Source organism: Ovis aries, chromosome 2 (genome assembly GCF_016772045.2).
Source record: "Ovis aries strain OAR_USU_Benz2616 breed Rambouillet chromosome 2, ARS-UI_Ramb_v3.0, whole genome shotgun sequence".
Lineage (NCBI taxonomy): Eukaryota > Metazoa > Chordata > Mammalia > Artiodactyla > Bovidae > Ovis > Ovis aries.
In genome coordinates, this window is record NC_056055.1 from 74,839,713 (window position 1) to 74,864,972 (window position 25,260).

Genomic DNA, 25,260 nt, shown 5'->3' on the forward strand with positions numbered 1-25,260 from the left:
GGTAAGTAAAACAATTTTACAGTATAGATTTTTACTAGAAACATCTCTCTTATCCCAATGGAGTATGACAGGTGGTTGCCATGGATTTTTTCTGATGGTCTCCTTAGAACCACAGTAGTACGTACGAGTTCATTGCACAGATCTTGTTAACAAGTTAGGACTTAGAAAACAAACACCTTAGTTCACTGCTGTGTTTCTCTTCCCCCTACACCGAGCAGATGGCTAGGTGGACCTGGTGCACTCGCACGTTTCCAGTCCTGTCTTTGTTGACAGGCCTTGCATGCACCAGCATCTCAGCTTATTCCACCCCAGTCAATACTGGAAGATAATGCCATCGAAGTTTCTGTTTTACTGAATGACAGCATTTCTAACTGTGTCCTCATATTTGAAGGATTGGATTGGTTAAATAAATTTTAATAAGTTCCTTTAGAATTGCATTTCTCTGTCCTCATAAAGGATTAGCCCAGTGAATTTGGAAGACATGACAGAAAAAAGTAAGAGAATGACTTTTGTCAACAGTTCTGTGATAATGGGAAATTGAAATAGGAATGGCACAAAGAGGGGATAAAACCAAGCCTGGTTGCTTAGTACAGATATAGGCAAGAAGGGCTACATAAAATAAGAAAATGCCAACTGCAATAATCATAAAGGATACTCTAGATTTAAAACACGTACATGAAGTAAGACAATCAGGAAATTATTGCCCATTGTTGCAAGAGAGCAGATGGTGCTTAAGATATCCCTTAATTTTATGTCATTCTTAAAATCAAACAACCAAAGAGCATATACCATCTATGTTTAAAAAGTTAACTTGCAAACTTTTCTATTTTGGGAGGATGCTAGAGTCGAGTTGAAAAAGAATAAAAACAGCATTACTCTGCCAGTAAAGAAACAAATTGGAGGCTGTCTTTGCAGGGGATTGAAGGCATAGACGAGAGATTTACCAAGAAAGCGGTGTTCCACACCCCGCTCAACTTCTGTGTGAGACTCTTCTTTGTTACATATTTTCCTCCTCATTGGTTCTAGAAAGTGACTTGATGGTAAATGTTTAATTTCTGAAGTGTCTCGATTATGTCTCTAAAACCACATCCATTTAGGTACATGGTCATAATTTTTGGAAAGCGTAGCTTCATGCTTTAGTATTTCACATTTGATTAGAGAAAATTTTAGAGAAGTTTCTTGAATGTTGATACTATTTACACTCAGGACCTTCCAAATTACAGCTGGATCCTAGATACTAAAACATTTAATTTGAATAAGCATGACTAAGACCTCTTAATAGATAAATTGCTGATCTCAGATTTGTGCACAGGTTTACACTATAGCAGTGTGTCTTAAAACGCATTTCTGTAGTGTAGGTGCCTTATGGTCAATTCATGGTACTTTTTCTCTCAGTTACTACACAGATGTATTTGCTGGTGCTATTGCAAGGGACAGTGTCTGTGGCAAAGTCAAGTCAGTCTGTGATGTCCTCGGCCAATCGGGGCTGGACTGAGAAGTGTTGGTGCTGAACACAGATTCCTTTACAGGTCCTGTTAGTACTTTACCGTTTGTTCTTATTGGTGATCTCACCTAGTAGATGGAGAAGGCAGTGGCACCCCACTCGTGAACTCTTGCCTGGAAAATCCCGTGGATGGAGGAGCCTGGTAGGCTGCAGTCCATGAGGTCACTAAGAGTTGGACACGACTGAGCAACTTCACTTTCAGTTTTCACTTTCCTGCATTGGAGAAGGAAATGGCAACCCACTCCAGTGTTCTTGCCTGGAGAATCCCAGGGACAGGGGAGCCTGGTGGGCTGCCATCTATGGGGTTGCACAGAGTCGGACACGCCTGAAGCGACTTAGCAGCAGCAGCAGCACCTGGTGGAGCAGCCTAAGTGAACATGGAGACGGAATTGGAAACTCAGGTCCGTATCTAGAAGGATCTGCTCTTTGAGTTGTGCAGTGGGGAACTTGAAGTCCATCCTCAGTCACTGAATAACTGATGTAGCTACTTACCAGGAAAATTGGGGTGATGCAATTCACTGTGTTTTAGAAGAAACATTTTGAGGTTGGGTAGTTTACAAAACCTAGAATTTCAATAGGCATATGTATAGTTAAATATTTTTTAGATTGGTAAAATGCAATTTGGGTTGATTACATTATGTGAGCATCCCTTCTACTCCTGTCTTACCTTTTGGAAATGATTGACATAATAGTGGATTGATTGAATCAGACTTTATGAATCTTGTTGTTGTTCAGTCACTCAGTTGTGTCCAACTCTTTGCGAACCCAGTGATTACAGCATGCTAGGCTTCCCTGTCCTTCCCTTACCTCCAGGAATTTGTTCAAGGTATGACTATTGAGTTGATGATGCCATCCAACCATCTCATCCTCTGTCACCCCCTTCTCCTCCTGCTCTCATTCTTTCTCAGCATCAGAGTCTTCCAATGAGTCAACTGTTCGCATCAGGTGGCCAAAGTCTTGGAGCTTCAGCATTAGTCCTTCCAATGAATAGTCAGGGTTGATTTCCTTTAGGATTGACTGGTTTGATCTCCTTGCAGTCCAAGGGACTCTCAAGAGTCTTCTCCAACACCTCAGTTTGAAAAGCATCACTTCTTTGGCACTCAGGCTTCTCTATGGTCCAGCTCTCATATCCATACGTTACTACTGGAAAAACCATCAGTTCAGTTCAGTCGCTCAGTTGTGTCCAACTCTTTGCGACCCCATGGACTGCAGCATGCCAGGCCTCCCTGTCCATCACCAACTCCCGGAGTTTACTCAAAGTCATGTCCTTTGAGTTGGTGATGCCATCCAACCATCTCATCCTCTGTTGTCCCCTTCTCCTCTTGCCTTCAATCTTTCCCAGCATCAGGGTCTTTTCGAATGAGTCAGTTCTTCACATCAGGTGATGAAAGTATTGGAGTTTCAGCTTCAACATCAGTCCTTCCAGTGAACATTCAGGACTGATTTCCTTTAGAATGGACTGGTTGGATCTCCTTGCTGTCCAAGGGACTCTCAAGGTCTTCTCCAACACCACAGTTCAAAAGCATCAATTCTTCAGCACTTGGCTTTCTTTATAGTCCAACTCTTACGTCCATATATGACTGCTGGAAAGACCATAGCTTTGACTATATGGCCCTTTATCGACAAAGTGATGTTTCTGTTTTTTAATAACACTATCTAGGTTTGTCATAGCTTTTCCTCCATGGAGCAAGGGTCCTTTCAATTTCATGGCTGCAGTAACCATCCACAGTGGTTTTGGAGGCCAAGAAAATAAAGTCTGTCACTGCTTCCATTGTTTCTTGTCTATTGCCATGAATAGACCAGATGCCATGATTTTCATTTTTTCAATGTTGGGTTTTAATCCAGTTTTTCACTGTCCTCTTTCATCTTCATCAAGAGGATCTTTAGTTCTTCTTCGCTTATTGCCGTTAGGGTGGTGTCCATCTGCATATCTGAGGTTATTGGTACTTCTCCTGGCAGTCTTGATTCCAGCTTGAGTTTTATCCAGGCCGGCATTTCGCATGATGTACTCTGCATTTAAGTTAAATAAGCAGTGAGACAGTATACAGCTTTGACACTTGACTCTCCCAATTTGGACCAGTCTGTTGGTCCATATCTGGTCTGAACTGTTGCTTCTTGACCTGCATGCAGGTTTCTCAGTGGGCAGGTAAAGTGGTCTGGTATTCCCATCTCTGTAAGAATTTTCCACAGTTTGTTGTGATCCACACAGTGAAAGGCCTTAGCATTGTCAATGCAGCAGAAGTAGATGTTTTTCTGAAATTTCCTTGCTTTTTCTGTGATGCAACGGATGTTGGCAATTTGATCTTTGATTCCTCTGCCTTTTCTAAATCCCAAAGCTTGTACATCTGGAAGTTCTTGGCTCATGTATCGTTGAAGCCTAGCTTGAAGCATTTAGAGCACTACCTTGGAAGCATGTGAAACGAGCGCAGTTGTACAGTAGTTTGAACACTCTTTGGCATTGTCCTTCTTTGAGATTGGAATGGAAACTGACCTTTTCCAGTCCCATGGCCAGTGATGGGTTTTCCAAATTTGCTGGCATATTGAATGCAGCACTTAAACAGTATTATCTTTTAGGATTTGAAATAGCTCAGCTGGAATTCTGTCACTTCCACTAGCTTTGCTTGTAGTGATGCTTCCTAAGGCCCACTTGACTTCACACTCCAGGATGTTAGCTCTAGATGAATGACCACACCATTGTGGTTATCTGGGTTATTAAAGACCTTTTTTGTACAGTTCTTTTGTGTATTCCTGCCACCTCTTCTTAATCTCTTCTGCTTCTGTTAGGTTAATACCATTTCTGTCCTTTATTGTGCCCATCATTGCATGAAATGCCTCCTTTAGACTATGATTATTAAGGTTTGAAGTAAATGGTATTTCTTATTTAAGGAAATTCCACAAGATAAAGCCAAACAGGTGTCACTATGGGAGGAGTTGTCTTCAGTGGATGTCGTGTGTCCACCTCCCAGGTGCTTATTGTCTCAGTCACTCAATAGGATCTGTGGACAAAGATCCCAGTGTAACAGTGGATCTGGCCCCTCGGCTTCAGTGCATTTGTGTCTGAAACAGAATCGTTGTCCACCAGATTTATTAAGAGACTGGCATTCAGTTTAATTCAACATCTGTTAGTTACTTGCTGTGGAATGACCTGTGATGGACTTTTGGGAGGAGGCACCAGACCTGTTTTCTAGTTATCTTGAACTGTGAATGCAGACAGAGTTGATTTGATGAGATCTTGGACCCACTGCCCTAAGCTAAGCTTTTTGTCATGCATATAAGAATATGTTTTAAAAAATGGAGTATTATCAGATATATAATTTTACATTTTGCCTGTATCTTTATCATTTCTAAATATTTTCTCATACCACTTCAGAATTTTCAAAAATACAGTTTAAAATAGCTGAGCATTTAATCAAATGAATGTACCCTAACTTAACTGTTTGCTTGTTGTTGTGAAGTTGGGTTATTTACAAGTTGCAATATTACAGATTATACTGTAGTAAAGAGCTTTATGCATGAACTGCTGTTCAACTTCCTTTTTTCTCAAGACATGATTTTAGAAGTGTAATTATTGAATCAAATAGTATTTGTATACATGGTGTCAGATTGTTTTCAGAATTTGTATTCACTCAAGTAACACAAAAATGATTTTTTGCCAACACTGAGATTGTTATTAAAATAATTTTCCTTTTTTAAAGAAGTGGTATAATCTTATTTTTTATTTTCATTTTAAAAATTACCAAAGAATTTGAATAATTTTAATTGCTTATATTTTCTGAAAATATTATTAGGACTGTTATTATAAATTAAGGACAAAAACTTTGGCCTTATTTTCCCCAAACGTTATTCCCAGTTTGTTTGCTTTTAAATTGTACTGGAGTGTTTTTTGTGTTTTTATTTACAGGAGTCAGTGTTTGCTTATGACCAAAGATTGAGCCTGTGTCCTTTTTTTCTTCTTAGCTGCCACTATGCACTGGCCTGCTTTTCTTCCAGATACTGACCATGAAACAGATGTAACCTTCCTCATTCCCACTGTTCTGCAGGAAACTGTAGATGTCCTTTTCATCGAGACTTACAGTGCTAGTGACTTCAGGGAAACGAGACTGAGAGTCACAGTCTGTGGGAGTCTCAGAGGTTTTAGGTGGGATGAGTTTGAGTGAACTCCGGGAGTTGGTGATGGACAGGGAGGCCTGGCATGCTGCAGTTCATGGGGTTGCAAAGAGTTGGACATGACTGAGCGACTGAACTGAACTGAACTGACGTCATATCTGCCTTATGTCAGGGGATAAGGATGTCTTGCCCCTGGTGCCTCTGTCCAGGCAGTTGAACAAGGAGGCCTTTACTGTTTCCAGATTCTTGACCTATTCTTTTGTCCACTCTTTACCCTCTTATGCTTCAGTTTTACTTTATTGTGTTGTTCCCTAAACAGGTTTACATTCTGTATGTTATTGATTACATGTATGTAAAAGAACTGAACTGAAAAATGTCTTGAGAAAGCTTCAGAAAGAAACTAGCATCCTTCAAAGTTCAGCTTAGTATCCCTTCTCTCCCATGAAACCCTATCTTTCTTGGGGCAGCTGTATTCCTTTAATTGTGTCCTTGCTTATCTCTGTTCCCTAGACCTACTACAGTTAAATTGATGCTTTTTATTGGATTCATCTTTGCAGAACAGGACATGGTATCATGTCTGAAGGTGTTTCTCTGCCTACTGTTCCGAGATTCAGTGACTATGAAACCAAACCCAGTCCAAACAATGGTCTTGACTTGAGATAAAAGCTGGGAAAGTGAACAGTGACGAAATTGCAGTTTGGGGGAATCAGAAATAGGACATAGAAGGAAATGGGTATTGAGTGTAGTCAAAACACAACTATAAATGTTCCTGCATTCACTAAGCTGTACAGTTAACAGAGGATGATAAACTCTTTGGGACTGGGCAGTTTGCAAGAGGGGAAAACTTGTTAAAGATCAGTTCCAGTCTCTAGACGTGTGGTTTTACAAAGCCTATATAGTGTTTCTGTAAATTTAATAGGAGTAGCCTGATGACAGCTTGGGTATTTGTGACTGTGCTATTGACTAATAAACCTTCAAAGTAAATTTATAGCTAAGTGAAAGGAGGCGAAAGCTAGCCTATTTTATGCCGTTTGTATGTTATGATGTAAGTTGCAGAGCAGAACTAATGACTGGAGTTGTATGGATTACTGAATAAAGATAAGGAAGTTTGAACTTCAAGGAAAGATGCTATTTATAGAGTTATTTGTGTTTTCAGTTGGGGATTTTAGCTGTGGTGTAAAACGAAGGCATATAATGAAGAAAGATCATTGGGATGCTATATGGTTATAAAAGAATGTTATTCTTAGGCTCATTATTTTTATGAGATTTTGATAGTTCTAAGTGCTGGGCTTAGTTGCCCAGTTGTGTCTGACTCTTTGTGATCCCATGGATTGTAGCCCATCAGGCTTCTCTGTCCATGGGGATTCTCCAGGCAAGAGTACTGCAGTGGGTTGCCATGCCTTCCTCCAGGGGATCTTCCCAACCCAGGGATTGAACCCAGGTCTCCCACATTGCAGGTGGATTCTTTACCATCTGAGCCACTAGGGAAGCCTGAATACTTTTCAAAATAATTATATTTATTTATTTTTAATTGATTGATGATTGCTTTACAATATTGGTCTGATTTCTGCCATACATCAACATGAATTAGCCACAGGTATATATATATCCCCTCCCTCCAACTTAATACCCTTTCTCACCCCTCTAGGTTTTACAGAGCCCAGTTTGAGTTCCCTGAGAAATACAGTAAATTTCCATTGGCTATCTATTTTACATATGATAATGTATATGCTTCCACGCTACTCTCTCCATTCAATTCACCCTCTCCTTCCTTTCCGCAGCCCTTGTCCATAAGTCTGTTCTCCTTCTGTGTCTCCACTGCTGTGCTGCAATTTCATCAGTATCATTTTTATAGATTCCATATGTATGCGTTAATATACGATATTTGTTTTTCTCTTTCTGACTTACTCTATATAATAGGTTCTAGGTTCATCCACCTCATTAGAACTGACTCAAATGCATTCCTTTTTATGGCTGAGTAGTATTTCATTTTATACACACACACACACACACACACACACACACACACATATACATAGACATATATACCACAGCTTCTTTATCTATTCATCTGTCAGTGGACATCTGGTTGCTTTCATATCCTAGCTTTTGTATATAGTTCTGCAGTGAACATTGGGGTATATGTGTCTTTTTCAGTTTTGGTTTCCTCAGGATATATGTGTAAGGCAAATACTTATAAATAGTAAAAAAATAAAAAAAAACCAAGAACCATGAATACTTGGTGTCATTCACAAAAGAATGATGTGCATTTGCCCTTTACACCTTTTGGTTTTAAAGATTTTTCCTTGAGTCACTGAAAAGGGTTGGCATTCCAAGTTTTCATGTAGATAGTTGTGTACAGTTGTAGGCTCAAATGAGTTTTAAAATAAGGTTGCTTCTACATGTTTGGCAAAAATACAAAGTGCCCTGCATTTGTACTATGCCCCTGCTAAAAGCAGTGGAATACCTCTGTATGTAGTGGTATGACTAAGAACTTCAAAATATATCATTAAGTAAAAAGCAGAAAGCTAGTTAATGTGTACTTGGTATAGTATGAAGCTATAAAAGAAATGAAAGGATTCATATGGTTAATTATAGGGGCCTTTGGCCTGTGGAATGAATTTGAGGTGTGAACGGTCAGGGACCTTCATCTTTTATGTGCTCTACTTCTGTGTTTTTGGAGATTTTTTTCCCCTCTCTTTTTTAAACAAGCCTGCTTTCATATATTATTTTGTGCTATTTACAAAATATCCAGTACAATTATTTCTTACAGATTTCAGAGGTATCTTAATATGGAGAGCCATAATGTTTAAAGTAACGTCTAAATGTGTCTCATAGGTGCATAGTAGAGATGTTCTGAAATCTGTGTGGGATATTTAGCTTGTGACCAAAATTTCACTGTGAAGGAGGAAGTGATAAATACATGTGTCTCTGCATGCTCCTAGTAATTTTAAAATGTTTAAAACTTTATCCTATAGTTACTGATTAGGATGATATTCCTCATTGATTGAAAAATGTAAATAAACAACATTGATACACATTATTTAAACAGTTGTTGAAAGAAAGTAGAATTTGCTCAGAGACTATTTTCAGATAGTGTTCTATATTTGTTGTTGTAAAAAAGCCTGAAATTGCATAGACTTTTTCTAAGACATATAGCTTGAGTGTATTTGTCATTCCCATATAATCCAAACTCACTAGTATATTCTGTAAATTGTATCTTGGACAGTGGTGCTTAAAAACAATACTGTATTTATTTCCTTTTGTTCTCTAAGAGTTGTGGACAGTGTGTATCATTCACCAGCAGAGGGCAGTGTCTCACCACAATTTTTTTTTTTTCTGGACGTCCTTTGAAATGAATGGATTTCCCTTGTAGTATTTCACCCAATTTGACATATAGAGACAAAGAAGATATTTACTGCTTATGAATTTGTAATGAATATATTTTATATGGATGAGAAGATGATAAAAGAAATGTAACTTTATATTGTTGTTAAGTTGCTGAGTCATGTCCAGCTGTTTGCAACTTCATGGACTGCAGGCTTCCCTGTCCTTCAACATCTCCTGGAGCTTTCTCAAACTCAGGTCCACAGAGTCTGTGATGCCATCCAACCATCTCATCCTCTGTTGTCCCTTTCTCCTCCTGCCTTAAGTCTTTTCCAGCCTCAGGGTCTTTTCTGATGAGTTGGCTCTTTACAGGAAAGAATATTTATAATCTTGTTTATATACCTTCTAGATTAGTTGGTCCTTAAAAGAAATGCTCATTTTATGTGTAGGAAGCATTTAGCTTAAAATGTCATAAAATTGAAGTGCTTTCTTTTGTGAAATGAGGTTATAATTCCTCCAAATCTATTGTGAGCTGTTCACGGATTTGGTCCCTATGTGTTGTTGGCTGCTGTGCAAAGGGGTAGTGCTTGCCCCCCTCTCCCCAACACTCAGTATAAACATATTTATTATTTGGAGGAAACGTATGTGGTAATTTGTGGGGGAAAATGGGGGGAAAGTTACATCAGGATATATTTTTATGTTTTAAAATAAATTACAGAAATTTACATTACATTTTAACATCATCCTCTTTGATGGCTGTTGCTGTTGTTTGTTTGATTTTTTGGGGCCACTCTGTGGGGCATGCAGAATTTTATCTCCTTAAGCAGTGATCACACCCATATTCCCTGCAATAGAAGCATAAAGTCCTAATCACTGGACTGCCAGGAAATTCCCAGGTGGTATTGTAATTTTCTTTATTATGTTTCCAAAGCAGTCAATTATTATATGTGCAATTAAAAAAATTAAAGTTTGTTTTTAAAAAGAACTACCTCATTGTATTTTGTATATAAAAATAGACTTTAAAATATTCAACTTATTTAAAAACTAAATATTGGTAAAGTACTTTTAAAAATGGAAGTGTAAAGACAAGAATGGTAGCTTAAGAAAATATCAGAAATGAAGAAACTGGTAAATCAATGGTTACATCACTTGCTAGATTTGAGGCTTTGGGTAAGTTACTTGTTTTCAGTTTCAAACAGAAATATAAATATCAAAAATCCCTGAGTGCATTTAACTGTATCTAATATTTCTAGAGATAACTGTGAGCTGGTAGTTAGTGATTTTGATGTATTGCATACCCTGGTAAAGGAAGCAAGCAAGTACATTAGGAACTGATGAAATTAATAGTGTTAAATAGTGGAAATTCATCCCCACCTTTCTCAGGGTGTATTTCACTTCCTACATGTGCTAGATAAATCAGGCTTGTTTAATAATGTTAGCAGTTTTATACAAATGTTTATATTTCATGCAAAAGGGAGGGATTTGACTAATCTCTGGGATCTCTAAAATAATTGATTTTATCTGGAATCCTAATTTTTTTGGTTGTGGAACTTTTTTGGAGATATTTGAAAGGGGTATTTGTGAACCTGTATTTATGGATGTAGCTGGCTGCCTCTGGTCCTGCAGTGGATCCTAGGTGCCGAGGGATGGAGGTGGCAGGGGCCAGACACTCTCCGCTGAGAGAAGTGCGGAGCCCAACCATCTCTTGGGTCTTAGTAATGAGACTCTTCTTCAGGTTCTCACCCTTGCTTATGTCTGGAATTCTGGGTTAGGTTCCTAGTTTAAATGTCTGTGTGTGAGTAAGTTAGGAACCTATTTCTGAAACTTGTTGCCAGTCATTCCATCTCTAAGGTTTCTCCCTGGAAGTTGGGTCAGACAGGTAGATGGAAGGTGACTTTTGAAAACAGGTTTTTTCAAGGTGCAGGCAGAGCCAAGGAGGGGCCTGCAAGGGGCTCTCCTGTGACGTGACCTGCCTGCCCTGTTCTTCCTCCACTGCACTCCAGCTCTTCCATTCTTGCCATCCTGTACTGCTTTACAGCCGCTTTGTGGGAATGGTACTGCTCCCTCCCTGTCTAATGAACCCTCACTGCAAGTCTCAACGTTGCTGTCACTTCTTGCAGGCGGAACTCCTGACCTCGGGAGCAGGATAATAGGGCTTCTGTCTGTCTGTAGGGTTGTTCTGCAGGTTACATGAGAAAGTGTGTGCACAGAGCTTGTGTTTCTGGCGGTTCTTACTTACAGGAGCCCTCACAGTCCTGCAGAAGGAACTCAGCCAAACACAGTGGGTCAAAAGAAAGGTGCTGTAACACATGTTAAATAAAGTAAGTCTAAGGTACAGAAATTGATCAGTGCAAAGAAATGGAGAATAGGAAAACAATAGAATGGGAAAGACTATAGAGAGCTCTTCAAAATAATTAGAGATACCAAGGGAACATTTCATGCAAAGATGGGTACAGTAAAGGACAGAAATGGTATGGACCTAACAGAAGCAGAAGATATTAAGAAGAGATGGTAAAAATACACAGAAGAACTATGCAAAAAAGATCTTCATGACCCAGATAACTGTGATGGTGTGACCACTCACCTAGAACCAGACATCCTGGAGTGCAAAGTCAAGTAGTCCTTAGGAAGTATCACTGCAAACAAAACTAATGCAGGTGATGAAATTCCAGCTGAACTATTTCAAAGCCTAGAAGATGACACTGTGCAAGTGCTGAAGTCAATATGCCAGCACATTTTGAAAACGCCACAGTGACGACAGGGCTGTAAAAAGTCACTTCTCATTCTAATCCCAAAGAAAGGCAATGCCAAAGAATGTGGAAACTGCCACACAATTATACTCATCTCAAAAGTAAGGTAATGAGTAAAGTAATGCTCAAAATTCTCCAAGCCTGGCTTCAACAGTACATGAACCGAGAACATCCAGCTGTTCAAGCTGGGTTTAGAAAAGGCAGAGAGGAACCAGAGATCAAATTGCCGACATCCGTTGGATTATCGAAAAGGCAAGATAATTCCAGAAGAACATCTACTTCTGCTTTACTGACTACACTAAAGCCTTTGACTCTGTGGATCACAACAAACTGTGGAAAATTCTGAAAGAAATGGGAATCCCAGACCACCTTATCTGCCTCCTGAGAAATCTGTATGCAGATCAAGAAACAACAGTTAGAACTGGTCATGGAACAAACTGGTTCTAATTGGTTCCAAATTGGGAAAGGAATACATCAAGGCTCCTTGCTTATGATCACCTTGCTTATTTAACTTCTATGTAGAGTACATCATGTGAAATGCCGGGCTGGATGAAGCACAAGCTGGAATCAAGACTGCTAGGAGAACTATCAATAACGTCAGATATGCAGATGACACCACCCTATGGCAGAAAGCAAAGGGAACTAAAGAGCCTCTTGATGAAAGTGAAGGAGGAGAGTGAAAAAGTTGGCTTACTCAACATTCAAAAAAGGAAGATCATGGTATCTGGTCCCATCACTTCATGGCAAATAGATGGAAACGGGAGACAATGGAAACAGTGAGAGACTTTATTTTCTTGGGCTCCAAAATCACTGAAGATGGTGACTGCAGCCATGAAATTTAAAGACACTTGCCCCTTGGAAGAAAAGCTGTGACAAACCTATTAAAAAGCAGATATATTGCTTTACTGACAAAGGTCTGTCTAGTCAAAGCATGGTTTTTCCGGTAGTCATGTATGGATGTGAGAGTTGGTCCATAAAGAAAGCTGAGCACTGAAGAATGGATGCTTTTTAACTGTGGTGTTGGAGGAGACTCTTGAGAGTCCCTTGGACTGCAAGGGAATTCAACCAGTCAATCCTAAGGGAAATCAATTATGAATATTTATTGGAAGGACTGATGCTGAAGCTGAAGTTCTAATACTTTGGCCACCTGATTTGAAGAACTGACTCATTTGAAAAGACCCTGATGCTGGGAAAGATTGAGGGCAGGGTGAGAAGGGAACAACAGAGGATGAGATGGTTGGATAACGTCACCAACTCGATGGACATGAATTTGAGCAAGCTCTGGAAATTGGTGATGGACAGGGAAGCCTGGCGTGCTGCAGTCCATGGGTTTGCAAAGTGTTGGAGATAAGTAAGTGACTGAATTGAAGGTATAGACAACTTATTTACAAAATTGTTCATTTTTCTGTCTGAAGGGCAATATGCCTGGACTTAACATTTTCAGTAGTGTGTGGTGAGATTCACAGCTTCATGTGTTAACTGATTTTTATGTTGTATTCTGAAGACATTTCTTTTTGTTTTATACATATATATGTTTCCTTTTTCAGATTCTTCCCATTATAGATTATTACAAGATATTGAATATAGTTCCCTGTTTTATACAGTAGCTCCCTGTTTTATATCTTTTTAGTGTATAGTTGTGTGTATCTGTTAATTCCAAACTCCTAATTTATTCCGCGCTGCCCCCCCACCCCCCACACACCCGCCCCCAGCATCCCCTTGTAACTGTAAGTTTACTTTCTGTGTCTGTGAATCTGCTTGTAAAGAAGTTCGTTTGTATCATGTTTCAAGATTCCACATATAATTGATAGCATATGATATTGGTCTTTCTCTGACTTAACTTCCCTAGACATTTCTGTTTAGATTAAGAGGTATTTCTTTCTCCAGTTACTGGATTCCAGCCAGAACAGCAGGTACTAGTGTCTTCTGAACTTCCAGTTGCTCCCAGAGAAGTGTGTGCTTCCTGTGAGTTTCAACAGGATGTTTTCCCTTTCTTCTCATACTTATTTTGTTGTTGAGAAAAGAAGGAAAAGAATACATTTTCTCACTAATGTTTCTACTGTTGATGTTTCAAGAATTGTGATATTCTATTCTTGGAGTTTTCTTCATATGGTAACTTTTCCATATTACTGCAAACCAGTGGGTATTTACCGTATGTTGAGAAAGTTAACAGAACAAAAATACACAGCGAGCAGAAACACTGACTGCTTCTGTGCTTCCTCTTGAAAGAAATGGGACATGAAGACTGAAGCGCTTGAGACACAGCCTTACTTACCACTGGCGGTTTCGGTTCTGTCAGGTGTTTGTTTTCAGATAGACAGACACCAGCCCTCACACGGGGAAAGACAGTGGTCAGTTTTTTTTTTTTTTTTCCTAGGTAATATAATTTGATTGTATTCTTTTAAAATTAGCTGCCCAGGGATAGGGATTGAAAAATAAAATTCCTGCACAAAAATGTTTCCCTAGTATTAAAATTTAAATGCAGGCAAATGAGTTTAAAACTTAAAACAGGTTGAGGTGTTCTTGAAGCATATGGTGAAGCAAACACATTTGTTGTAATGTAATGCACCATTTAGGGAACCTAATACACTGTTGTAGGCTCAGGTTTGTAAAATGGATTTTTATGGAGTATATCTTTCTTTAGTCCCCGCCTAGTGCCCACTGAGGAAGAATCCACGTCACATTCTCAGTGCTTCCCAAGTGGGATTGGGGACAGGCAGAGAGAGGAATGCGACTGGCCACCTCCTCTTGGAGGTATGGGGCCCTGGACTTCACCTTCCTTTCCTGCCCTGGGGCTGGGCTTGGCCAAGGCCCCTCTGGAGTGCTTTCAGCTCTGCAGGATGCCTGGACAGCCCCTCCGCTTGCCTTCTTTGCTTCTCTTGCTTTATTCTCTTCTCTTCTTATCAGCAAAGCTAGCACTTGGGAAAAATTGAACAGGCTTTACTTTATTATTATGAGAATACATATAAGCAGAATTGAAACCTCTCAGATAAAAGTTCATACAGTTACTAAAAACAAACAGCTGTATTTGATATCTCTTGAGGCCAACTGATGTCAGAGTTTCTGACACTTTGTGCAATTTTAATTGAAACATACTACTTTTAATACAGAAGAAAAAGATCTCATGACAGGTGTCTTGTGTGCAGGTAGTAAATTAAGGATTACAACTCTAAAACTCTTTTAGGAGCAATCATGCTTTCTGCTTTCCTTTCCATTTGAGTTTCGTTCCATTGTCCTGGTTTGTGGTTTAGAGCCCAGTTCTGATCTTTGTTGATATGACTTCTTATTTTTCCACTCAAACTAGGATTGTTATTTCCTGGCACTTGTGGAAATACCGTTTTGGTGTGCTGCATACTTTTGGTAAAATGAGTGTGTATAATGAAGGATGCAGAAGTATAGGGCCCATTTATGATATTCCTTGACATGAAAAAAAATTTCTTCCTGTGACTTTTTTATTTTGCTACTGATTTTTCTGTTTTAAGGATTGTGTTAGGCACCTTACAGGAATGGGCCACAAATATGAAATTCTGGAGTTAATTTAACTTTGTTTTCAGAATGAATATTCTGAAAGCATCTCAGTCAGTTCAGTTCAGTCACTCAGTCGTGTCCGACTCTTTGCGACCCCATGAATCGCCAGGCCTCCCTGTCCATCACCAACTCCCAGAGTTCACTCAGAATGATACTTTTTTTTTTAATGAGGTGCTTTTTAGCTTGGGAAAGTTTCTTCACCGCTTTTAAGATTTATCATCTTATTAATTTGCTAGAAGGCATCATACTTTTATTTTTTTCTCATGGTAGAAATTTGCAGGAAGCACATTATCTATACCTGCTGTTTAGATATGCAAAATGGTTGTTTCATGTACCTACTAGCATTTGTCTTAGGGTCTTCACATTTCCTTGAGGAGGTTAGGGGGTTGCATGGTAAAAAAGATAGAAAACAAAAGAAATTGACCTTTCTCTGAAGCAGTCATGTTCCGTGCATTCTTTTCTAGCTACCACCATGATGAGAAATTGGAGATGCCTGACATTTTGATGTTGGAGGTTAAATTCCCTTTCAATTCAAAAGAGACAAAAATGATTATTATAGTCCAGTCATTAAGAAGTCATTGTCCTCCTTGTACTTGGCACTTTTTATACTATTCCGCTGCCAAGATTTGATTGTTTTTAACCCCTTAGAAAGAGAATAAGAGTTTGAGGGGAATCTCCATTTGTCTGTCTCAAGAATAAAGAGACATCTTGGTTTGGTTTTCCTTTCCTTGAATGGTCTAGCAATTTATACATATTCGACTTGGACCTTGTAGCTTTAATCCTGGTGAGTATACATTTCATCTAAGGTATAGTTTTAGAAAAACAAGGAAAGGGCCATTTAAATGCTTTCAGTTTTCATTGAATTTAGTCCCTTGATAGAATTAACATCAGCTTGTGGTAGTGGAAGGACCTATGCTGGGTGTGAAAAGTTCACTAAGACAGTTTTCTTTGGCACTTTAATATGTAAGAGGCTAGTCTATTATCACTGATAAATACTGTAGCAAAGTACAAGATAATACAGGAGTATAGGATGGGGAGAGATTAATTCCAACTCGGCAGGGATCAGAAACTTTTTTTTTCTGTTTGAGAAGTCTGATATTTGAGCTAGTGAAGGTTAGATGGGATTTTGGTGGTTTGAAAGTGTGTGTCTGAAAGGGGATCAGCAGCAGCATGAGAGAAGTCTTGGAGGCAAGATGTGGAAGGAAGTTTTTGACAATTATCTCTGTGTGCTTCGAGAGGACATTTTAATTCTGTGTGATGGGCGGCCAGTGAATATTTTAGAAAAGAGTTTAATATAAACTTTTTATAAGGCACAGAAGTGGAAATACAATAGATATGTTTGCAATTTAAATTTTGACCGCCTTTTAATATTTTCATTTTGGGCAAGCGACTTTGAGAGCAGCAGAACTGTGCTTGTGTGGATGGCCAAGTGACTGTAGGATCACAGTGGAAACAACCTAGTTCCACTTTTTTCTCTGAATTTTAAGAAAGATATAATTGGAGAGGGGTTCATTGTCCATCCCTTAAAGATTATTCAGGTCATCAGGTTTTTAAATTTAAGTGCAAGAGTGAAAAAGATTAAATCATTTACACAAGTATGAATTATTTTCATTGGCAGGCTTAGAGCAGGGGTCCCCAACCTCTGGGCCATGGACCAGAAGAATGTCAGATCAGTGGTGGCATTAGATTCTCACAGGAGCATAAACCCTACTGTGAACTTTGCTTGTGAGGGATCTAGGTTGTGGGCTCCTTAGGAGATTCTAATGCCTGATGATCTGAGGTGGAACTGAGGTGGTGCTAGCACTGGGGAGTGACTGCAAATATAGATTATCATTAGCAGAGAGGTTTCACTGTACAGAGACAATGATAAATCAGTTGCTTGCAGACTCATATCAAAACCCTATCAGTGAGTGGCAAGTGACAATTAACCGCATCGTGTGGCAGGCTCTGTAGTGGTAAATGAGTTGATACACTTCAGTTGTACAGCTGCATCTGGCGTTGGGCTTTACGTCAGAATCTGACGCTTACTTTAGTCTATGTGTAGCCCACTCAGTATTGTATTTACCTCTAGGTTTTGTAACTTTAAATGTCATCTATATACTGCTGACTGCTAACTAATAAGTTTGTATCTTTAGCTGGGACTTCTCTTTGAACCTGCGAACTCCTGCCGGGTAATCCAGACTGATTACTTGGCATCTTCACTTGGATGTCTGATAAGTTTTGCAAACGTTAACAAGTTCAATAACTGCTCTTCCAGGTTTCTTCATCTCGTTTAATAGCGGTTCTGTTACTACAGTTGCGCAGACCAAAACCTCTGGAGTTTTCATTGATATCTCTCTTTCTCTTTAATTACACATCAGTTCTGTCCACAGTTCTCCACTTTCCAAATCTATCTGAAGTGACCACTTCTTACCACACTCACTATTGCTACTCTGGTTCAACCAGTGTCTCTGGTCTGAATTATCCTAATGCTTCCCAAAGTCTCCCTGCTTCTGTCTATTCTTTATTCAGAGGCCAGAGTGATGCTTTAAAAACCTTCATTCAGAGTGTACACTTCCCTGCCCCAAATCCCCCTTCTGTGGAGTCCCATCTCACTCATTACAATCTAACGTTCTTCCTAGGTATGCAGACACTGCACGGCCACTTTGTAGCCAACACCCACCATCTCCAGACATAGAGACTCCACCCCTCTGACTTCCTCTGCTGCCTCCATGCTCCTGACCCACTTGGCTACAACATGTGCCTGGACCCTTATGTCCCAATAACCCTGGATTCCATGATCCCTTTGCTGCATTCCCCCCACCCCGGCCCACCTCCTGTAGCTTGTTCTCTCACTTCCTCTCTTGTATCACCTTTTCACTGAGACTTTTCCTTAATTTAAATTGGAACCTTTTCCACAATGCCTGGGTCAGAAAGATCCCTTGGTGAAGGAAATGGCAACCCACTCCAGTATTCTTGCCTGGGAAATCCCATGCACAGAGGAGCATGGTGGCCTACAGTCCGTGGGATTGCAAAAGAGTCGGTCATGACTTAGCAACTAAACAGTAGCAGCAACTACCACAACCCCTACAGTCCCTTCCCAGTGTAATTTTTTCCCATAGTGCTGACCATTTGACATGTCCTTCAGCTTGACTTCCCTGGTGGCTCAGACGGTAAGGCGTCTGCCTGTAATGCAGGAGACCCGGGTTCAATCCCTGGGTCGGGAAGGTCTCCTGGAGTAGGAAATGGCAGCCCACTCCAGTATTCTTGCCTGGAAAATCCCTTGGACGGAGGAACCTGGTAGCCTACACAGTCCATGGGGTCGCAAAGAGTCAGACATGACTGAGCGACTTCACTTTCACTTTCAGCTTGTTTATTGTCTGTCTTCTCCAAATTGCAAGTAAGCTCTATTAAAATAGGAATTTTTGTGTATCTTATTCCCACCTGTATCCCCAGTACCTAGTGTCATGATTTGTACGTAAGTATTACTTCATAAATGGCTATGGAATGAGTGAGTACAGTGACAAAATGAAGAATATAAACTTAAATCTGGCACAGTTTAGCCCAAGCTTAGCGGATGCTGGTAAGTTTTTGTGAATTTCTATCCAGTCTTCACTTTTACTTTTTATTTTATAGCTATTAATAACACTGAACATTTCTCATTTCTGAGTGCCCTTTGCCAGTGTCCAGGTTCATATCACTGTAGGTGTAGTCATAAATAAGACAACTCTTTTAACACTGTTCCCTACAAGTTCCACATTACATTTATCAAAGTACAGCTCCCACTTTCCATGAAAAAAAGAGGTGGAATTCCTGGAAATAGCTCACATCTAAAACAAACAGCTTCCCCCACTTCCAGAGGAGTGAAATTAAAAATGATCGCTGGATCATTTCATTGGCAGTAATCACTGAAGTTCAGCCTGAAGTCAGTGATGGGATGCTTGGCTCTCCCTCCCTGCCTCTAATGTTTTAACTGTGCATTTGCTACAGAAATGAATGGCATATTGGATTTATTTCCACAGTGATATTTTATTTTAACTTGACAGTTTCATAAGGAGATTTCTCAATAAATTGCGTTATTTCTTGGTTTGTCATATGCTTTAGCTTCCCAGGTGTGAATTTTCTTCTTTCTGAATGTGTCTTTTTTAGGATATTTATTTGATAAAGCCTGTATGGTTTAATATTTGTACTCTACTGGATTTGGCAGACCCCTCCCTTTCTACCTTTTGGCCCAGACTATAGTTACATGCTAGCTCTTTTATTGTCATAGAGCATTTGAATTAGATAGATTCTTATACTGTTCAAAAAATTCTCCTTTAAAAATGTTGCACTGGTGTTGCACCTGACTCTCCTTTCTGATTAATGTGACTGAAAATTGGGCCACTAATATGGTTCATATTTGTGATTTTTCTTAGAGCTTTTTTTTTTTTTTTTCCTTTGTGATGCTGAATCATTTTATACTGACCTTATGTTTTTTTGTTTTTCTTTTCCTGAGTGGCTGGCTTACAAATGCAGTTGAGATCCTTAGAGTCCATAGTGACCACAGTTTAAGTTTAGTGTGAATGTACATTGCAAGTGAATTATAGTCTTCTGTTTATTTGAATGAGTGAATGAATGAATGAACAATTGCTGTGACAGAAGGAAGGATGAAAATGTTAACCTTCCACTGAATCCAAGAAATGTCTTCTTGAATGTATGTGCTTAGGCCCATTGAGTGACAGAATATGGAATAGCCAAATGTAGTAAGCAAGTTCTGAGTCTGTGGGGTTTGATATCTGGCCTACTTGTTTATAATTAAATGATCAAAGAAAAAGATGTCCATATAACCGTAGCAAATGCTCTTATCTTTGTTTTTGTTTGTTTCAGATGTTTTCTGTGTTACTGAGTACAGAACACAGAATTATGTTTTTAGGGGCAGAGAATCAAAGGGGTACCACTTTGTCTGTGGGCATATCAGTTTCTGTCTTCACCAGTAGTTAAAGGAGCAGAGTCTGAGGAGATACTGGCGCTTCTGGGAGCTCTAGCCTTGCAGGTGGGGCATCTGACTCCTTTTTTTTCCTCTGATATTTGGAAATTCCTTGGTAATTTGGGGAAACATTTCTCAGCCTGTCTCTCTCAGGTGCTTTAGGCAAGAAAGTATTTACTTCTTAAAAACCTGAAGTATGGTAATCCAGAATCTTCTTTCATGCAGCTGCTGGCATTCTCTCTCTCTTTTTTTGGTTTCAGCTCACTGAGAGTGTGGGCTAGTTAACTATACTGTAACAGGATTCCTGCCTCCAGGTGTGCTTTGCCCAGGTAGCCACCCTGCTGGCAAGTGTGGCCCACAACAGACTCAAATTCCAAGAGCCCTTTGGTTCCTAGCTGGAGGCAGGCAGTGGGAGCAGGCAGGAGACTGGGGTGAGGGGAGGTGAGGGCGGCCCCCACTCAGCGTTGCCTCAGGCCCTCCTCTAGGGACTCTCCTGGATTCTGAAAATTGCTCCCTCAGGCCTTTTAGACTGACCTTCAGTGAAAACTTGGCTGTTAGCAGGCCCAGGGTACTACTCTCGTCTCTCTTGTTCCTTTATACCCTGCCTATACCTGTAATGTCCGTTTATTGAAATTCTTCCAAAGTTTCATTTTCTATTTTCTGCTGGGACCCAGACTTACACAGGAAACTCCTGTGGATTTTGGCTGAGGAGTTTTTATTAAATTAAACATAAAAACTGTAAATGTTGAAGGTCATTCTTCATAAAAAACTGTTCTTTCCTTTGGTCTCTGGATTCCGCTTTGCTATTGATATGGACACAGAATAGGTTCCTGTATGTATTTGTTTAATTTAAAAATTAAGGATGGTAGAAAATCCTGTTGCCTTCAGATATAATAATATATTCTTTCTTTCTTTCTTAAAAACATGTTTTGGTACGAAAGCCAGACTGTTGACACTTTGCGGTTAGTAAGGCTTAATCTTCTTGATTTGAGGTTTTGAAAGGAACCGTGTATATGACAGAGAACATTCAGGGAAACTTATATCCTTTTAACTGTTTAACATTCTAAACCATTTTTGAGAGCTCAGTATGCCATTTGAAGCTTGCAAAGCATGGGTTCTTAATTTCGGATGCTTTTGTGGGTGCCTAAGGTGTGCTTTGTTGGGACTTGTTAAGATCATATGAAAATATTCCAGGGCTGCCACTGCTGCTGACAGGTCTCAGCCAACATTGTGGAGGAGCTTCTGATGGAATAATTATTATATGAACAACGTTGCAGGCGGCTGTTACCATAGAAAAACATGGTATGGATCAAATAAGAGAGTCACAAACTTTGATAAATTGATTGATCTTGCTTGCTTTTTTTTTTTGCCCAGGATAAGCTCAGTTCAAGAACTGTCCTGGCCTGGTGTAGTGCAATGATGGTTTACATTCTTCACAGGCTTCTTCACTGTTTTTGAAAAATACTGTTATGAACAGATTTTTTAAGGAGTTTTTTTTTTTTTTTTTTAACAGTGAGTTATCAGTTTCATTTCTCTGTCCATCTTTACCACCATCCCCATTGGCCTCAATTAGCATGTTAGTTACTTAAGTTTTTAGATTTGATGTTCAGGAGAATGAATGAAGTTCAAATCTCAGTCCAGATTCAAGTGTTTTTCTCTTGAGATTCAGTTCAAAGACAAGTTTTGTTTTTGTTTTTCATGGTAGCTGAAATGATGTAGTATGCTACCTGTTGAGAAGTCTAAAGTTATATTTTATAAAAGAGCATTGGGATATGAAAGGTGCCGTTTTGTGTGTGTGTGTATTGAGCTGCAGTTTAGCCTAGGTTCCTGGGATTACCAGAGATCTGGAGCAGATCTTTGCAGATGGATCCTTCAGTTCGGTTCAGTTAGGTCTCTCAGACATGTTCGACTCTTTGCGACTCTGTGGACTGCAGCAAAGGCTTCCCTGTCCGTCACCAACTCCTGGAGCTTTCTCAAATTCATGTACATTGAATCAGTGATACCATCCAACCATCTCATCCTCTGTTGCCCCCTTCTCCTGTCTTCAGTCTTTCCCAGCATCAGAGTCTTTTCCAAGGAGTCAGTTCTTCAAATCAGGTGGCCAGAGTATTGGAGTTTCAGCCTCAGCATCAGTCTTTCCAGTTCAGGACTGGTTTCCTTTAGGATTGACTGGTTTGATCTCCTTGCACACCAAGGGCCTGTCAGTAGTCTTCTCCAACACCACAGTTCAAAAGCAGCGATTCTTTGGTACTCGGCTTTCTTTATAGTCCAACTGTCACATCCATGCATGAGTACCTTAATGGACCCTAAATTCCCCTTCCTTGCATTACTAGAGAACAGCTTTCTGAGAACAGCCATTGTGAGCAACAAAAGCTGTGGTCAGAGACATCCTATATGGGTATCATGACTTCAGTTTGCTCTTAGTGACTAGCTGGTGACAGTGAAAATACAGCCCTCCTCCCCACTTTTGGATGGTGCTTTGTTGATGAACCAGATTTCTCCTCTTGGTGAGCAGATGATCCAGTGCAATGGTAAGTGGGTGTCAGGCATTGGATCTTATGAGAAAACATTGCTGAAGCCATGGGCTCAGTGGGAGAGGCATCTATGGTGCTAATGACAAGGAAATAAAACTGGCCTTCTTGGAATTTGATAGATTGTCCCACTCAGGTCTTTGTGCTTCGTTCAGTTTTACCATTGCTCGTATGAGAATGTCTGTAAAATGTGTTGGTATGAGGATTAAACTCTAAGGGAGTTTGTAAATGTAAACAAGTATGACATGGTGTTAGAGAAGCAAATGTAAAGAGAAAATCTGCAACTGAGAGAGGAAAATAAAAATGAAGGAGAGAGAAATATTAGGTGAAGGGAGAATATTATTCTCTGAGAGCTTGTTTTGATTTTTGCCTTGATAAGATTTTGTAGCCATATTCAGTTCTTTTTACATAATCCAAATTATTTCCTGTGAATGCCAGTTACAATATAAAACTGATTATATTGTGAAAAGAACTGACTCATTTGAAAAGACCCTTATGCTAGGAAGGATTGAAGGCGGGAGGAGAAGGGAACGACAGAGGATAAGATGGTTGGATGGTATCACTGACTCAGTGGACATGAATTTGAGTAAACTCCGGGAGTTGGTGATGGACACGGAGGCCTGGTGTGCCTGCAGTCCATGGGATCACAGAGTCGGACACGACTGAGCAACTGAACTGAACTGATTGTGAGAAGCCACAGGAACTTTCTAGTAATAACTTCGGACCCTCACTCTTATCTCATTCTACACTCTCGGTTGAATAAGACTGTTGCTAAGAATGTACACTGGGGAAAACAAATGCCTCCCAATGCTGCTTATCACAGATATGGAATGCGGAAATGAGTGTTCAAAATTCCAAAACAACAAGAGTATATTCAGTAGTTTACAAATTATTAAAAGGTCTTCCTGATGTTTTGACTTGTCAGGGAGACTCTGTATTATGGGGGTTTAAAACTTGTAGTTTGGCATTGCAGATTCTATTCTGATGATCTGATCATTCTCAGTGGCATTGCTGCCTTTAAACTACTGCTCTCTTTAATATTCATAATTGTACCAATATTATTGGTATGTGCAAAAAAATATATAGGTGTTCAGTTGTCTTAATTCTTGTTTATATGATTGGTAAAAAATGTATTAAATGACTATAGCTTTTTGGTAAAAATTACTGTAGACTTTTTACCATTGTTACTAGAAGAAAGTAAATTATTTAGGGCTTTATACTTAATGATGTCTTTGATCATTTGGACCTAGACTCTAAAGTGATGGCAGTAAAGGAACTGATGAGAGACCACTTTAATTAGAGTATTAGCTGTATCATATTTACCTCCCAAGTCAAGAAGCTTCCCTTTGAGGTGATCATCCGTTCTGTTTGTGTAGGCTTCTGGCCCTTTCAGGGCACTCATCATCCTGTAGTCTGTCTACTCCAATTGCTTGCAGCATTGGCCTGTACCTTGAAAGTTGAAAGTATTAGTGAAAGTGAAAAGTCATGTCCGACTCTTTGTGACCCCATGGTCTGTCCATGAATTCTCCAGGCAAGAATACTGGACTGAGTTGCCATTGCCTTCTCCAGGGGATCTTCCCAGTCCAGGGATAGAACCCGGGTTTCCTGCGTGGCCTGGATCTTACCACACCTCAACAATTCAGCCTTTTTAAAAAAAATCTTATTTGAGCTTTTGATAGCAGGGGACTCTTCTTGAAAAACTTTTTAATCTTGTCTCCTACCCTCTCACACTCTTGGAAGGAGTCACACTGTCTAATTGCTTCTTTAGCACACTCATACTGAACTGTCACAACACCCTCTTTGAATGTCATCTCTGGGCCAAAGCCAGTAGCAGTGTTCCATCCTCACTTTGCTTAGCCCCTCAGCCTCTCCAGTCTTGAACCACTGTCTTCTTTTCTACCCATATCACCATACTCACCTGTTTTTCTTCTAACTCTATGTCTGTTTCTCAGCCTTCTTCATCAGCCTTCCAAATATTAGAAGGCCATAGAGCTGTCTGCTTGGCCCTCTTCTCTGTCTTCAGGTTCTTTATCGATTTGGTTGTTTGTCTTCCCTACCCAAGGATGTAAGTCCCTTGGGAGCAGGCACTTTGATCTCTCTTGTTTGTGCTGGTGCCCAGAGCAGAACTCTGCAGGTGCTGCTGACAGCACGGCCCTTAGCCAGTCTTCTCATTACTTGGATCCGTGTGTCCTCGTTCCCAGTAGTTTTACAGAGATTGTAGTCAGTGGTTCTGTGATCACCTTGAACTTTACTTTAGTGTCATGGGATACAGTTTATATAGTTTATTACTTCACTTGACCTATGTCTTCTTTTTCCAATAATGGTACTGCCACTTTGTGACAGGTTAAAGTTGAGACCTTTTGCTGTGTTATTGATGCCGCTCTCATTTTTTATCCCCTGTGGTCAATTCCTTTACTTACTGCATTGTTACGCACATGTTTCTTTTCAAACTTTTATTTTTTAACAACCTTGGAGGTTGATGGTTAGTTATACTTTGTCTCTGCTGGTGCTGCTGCTGCTGCTAAGCCACTTCAGTTGTGTCTGACTCTGTGCGACCCCATAGACGGC

At 39.8% G+C, this 25,260-nt stretch overlaps 1 protein-coding gene and 1 long non-coding RNA gene across 8 annotated transcripts in view; one reads left to right on the forward strand and one right to left on the reverse strand.

The window, feature by feature from the left end:
* The window catches only part of KDM4C (lysine demethylase 4C), a 398,538-nt gene that overhangs the window by 122,542 nt on the left and 250,736 nt on the right, over positions 1-25,260 (forward strand). The gene's annotated exons all lie outside the window — the stretch shown is intronic.
* LOC121818648 (uncharacterized) lies at positions 7,110-24,853 on the reverse strand. The gene is made up of 3 exons (XR_006058672.2): positions 24,611-24,853; positions 24,016-24,141; positions 7,110-9,783 (listed from the first exon to the last, which is right to left on the reverse strand). It is a non-coding gene; the product is annotated as an uncharacterized LOC121818648 (long non-coding RNA).